The following is a 3112-nucleotide window of genomic DNA, read 5'->3' as shown; positions in this document are numbered from 1 at the left end:
AAAACACCAAGTATCAAATGAAAGTTTAAGTCTGTCTAGAAATGCATTAATGTCTTGTTACTATAACCCAATTAAACCCCTGAGTATAACTGAACAGAGCTGTGCCAAGTGGATGGGGAGGGTCTCCTATGCCCTCTCACTACTCCTGGGAGGTCCCCATTCCCGGCACTCATCACCCTGCTTGGTCGGTAAGGGCAGGATTTGTGTTGTGTCCACAGTATCTAGGCAGCACTTGGCCCACAGTAGGCACTTAGTAAATAATAAACGTACCTTTCAGAAATTTGTTTTCTGAGCAGAAACCACACCCTTAAGGAACATCCATAATGGAAGTTATGTATAGTATACAAGTTTTGACAAAGATGTTTGAGTTGCATTAAGGGTCTGGAAAAGAGAAATGTGTGTGCATGTGAATGCATATTTCAGATTGATTATATTATTTACATGAACATGATAAATAAAATGCTGTCACCTGTCTGCTTTCTCATTCCTCCATCACCAAATCACTGGTATTTTAAGGAAAAAGTTTGACGTGATTACTGATATAGCTCTGACCTTCTTTCCCCGTATCTGTTGTATTGTGAGATCCAGCTATTTTCCTCATTAGACTATCTCCTGAATATTTCACTTCAATATCTTTCTTATTTAGATTTAATATCCAGAATATTCTCACCAGCAGGTTTTCCTACTTAAATATGCTGAGCCCTGAAAATTGATGGATGTTTTTTATCTATATGTCAATGTGAAAAATGAGAGATGCAGCATATTAGGATTTCTGTTTATATGTGCTTAAAATAGCAATTCACTGTTAACTTGTATAAAAAATATGGTGCTTTATATAATCAGCATAATCTGTTGATGAGATTGTCAGAAAGGAGTGATTATCATCAAGTGAATAAATATGTACAGCAGTAAATATTTAAGATATTGAATTTTTATTTTAATTGGAATTTTAAGATAAATTATTTTAATAAAATCTTATGGAAAGATCTGATTTGTCCTTAGGCTTTTATATTATAAACAGTGATTTAAATCAGTCTACAAAGCTTACAAAACCGTGCAATTCGTTATCCTAAGGAATTAGAGACGTTGTTGCAACTAATTATGGATGATCATAGCACAAATTTATTTTTACACATTTGTTCCTTCCTTTGAATATATTAAGCAAATAGAAAGAATAATTAAAATATGTAAATGCAGCTGGGAATTTTAAGTATACCTGTAGGGTAAAGATAATTAATAAATGTGTACATACAATTTTGCTATCTAACAGAAAATACGATATGAGCTAACTAGTTATGGCAATTTTAAGTTTATACAGGAAATTTGAACAAATACTTTTATTATTAGTCCCATTATTTTAATTTACTTTTTAAAACAGTTAAAAATTAGCCCAGCCTGTGTGGCTCCGTGGATTGAGCATCATCCCATGGACTGAGAGGTCCCAGTTCATTTCCAGGTCAGGGCACATGCCTGGGTTTTGGGATTGATCCCCAGTGGGGGATGCAGGAGGCAGCCAGTCGATGTTTCTTTCTCACATAGATGTTTCTATTTCTCTCTCCTAACTCTCTCTCTAAAAAAATCAATAAAATCATATTTAAAAAAATTTATACATATGTAATACCATATATTCAAGTAGTATTTCTAGGCATATTTCTGAATTTCAGCCAATAATCCAGATTTTTAAAATTCTCTTTTCAAAACACACTGAATTTGATCCTAGAACAGATTGTAAATTTTAGTAAAATATGTGCTGTACATAAATGTATAGTAAATGTTACTGACCATTTCCTGTTTTGTCGTACTAAGAATGAATCAAGTCTAAGACTTTCTGGTATCTAAAGTTTTTCCCAATTCTGCCTGAATTTTAAATATTCTATCTCATTTCCCCTATAAAGACAAATATGTTATATACTACTTTTTGATTTACAAATATGGGTGCCACAACTTTATAAGAACTTGACAAGTTTTTAAATGTGAGGAACTTTTTTTTCATGTAGTTTATTGCCTTTCCCAATTGACATAACTGAAAAGTGGCTAAAATTCAAGCTCCTTTATTTCATTTGTACTATTTACATGGGCCTTTTACATTAAGCACCTGAAAAGTAGTTCTTTGAAGTTGAAAGTTTATGATAGAGATGCAGGCCACTGTTCTCAAGGGTCCCGCTTGGGTCTATCTCAGATGAAAAAAAAATATGATTAGTTTACCAACATAAATATTCAACTGGATGATAAATGTGAATACTATACATACTAGATTTTAAAGTGTTGGTACGATGGGGGGGCTCATACTTCCTTTAGAGAAACTATCTTGTATGTTCTCGTGATACAGAGGACTTAGGTCATAGCCGCCTGTCTTAGTAACCAAGAACTCCGAGTCCCAAGGCTTATTCTTGCAATCTGGAATTAGGAAAGATAGTACAATGATGGAGTAGACATGCAGATTTCTTCCTACTCACACTCCAGCAGTCCCATTGAAATCGTGGTGGTGTGGTTTGGCCTCGGTTCAGATCTGGGCCCTGCTGTTTGATGCTGGGATTCTGAACTCTTCTATTCCATTCTGAGTGATGCTGTGTCCGGGCAGAATTCATTACAAGAAACTGAGTTCTTGGGCAGCTACCAATGGAAGTACTACTGTGTTTGCCAATAGATTCGCTTTCCCACTTAAGGTGATGAAGAGATTCTTTGGTAAAAATGTGAGAGACAAGTCTGTCTCCTCCTTTTCCCTCTGTTTGCTTTTCACAGTTTGATGTCAACTGCTCTCTGTCCCTGTCTTCCTTACTAGATTTCAGGTTTGTCCTTCTGATAAGTAACTAATCCAGTCAATTATTGTAGATGGACAAGTGCTTTCTCCTCCCAGGATCCTTCCTTTCCACTTAGAAAATAAGTTAAACTGTACCTTTCCACTTTAATAAGTCAAAATTACTTCCAATAAAAATACTACTCTCATCCCTGATAACCTTAAAGCTGAGACTTTCTGCTTGGGAGAAAATATCTCATGCTGTGGTTTCACCATATATGGAGTTGCCTGTTTGGTTATATGTAGGATGACTAGGCATTGTTGAATATTGATGGGTTATAAAATCTTGTGACTTGGGTTAACTTGAGTTATTTC

This window comes from Molossus molossus, unplaced genomic scaffold, assembly GCF_014108415.1.
Source record: "Molossus molossus isolate mMolMol1 unplaced genomic scaffold, mMolMol1.p scaffold_m16_p_10, whole genome shotgun sequence".
In the NCBI taxonomy this organism is placed as follows: domain Eukaryota; kingdom Metazoa; phylum Chordata; class Mammalia; order Chiroptera; family Molossidae; genus Molossus; species Molossus molossus.
The sequence above is the reverse complement of the archived record's forward strand: the minus strand, read 5'-3'. Positions refer to the sequence as shown.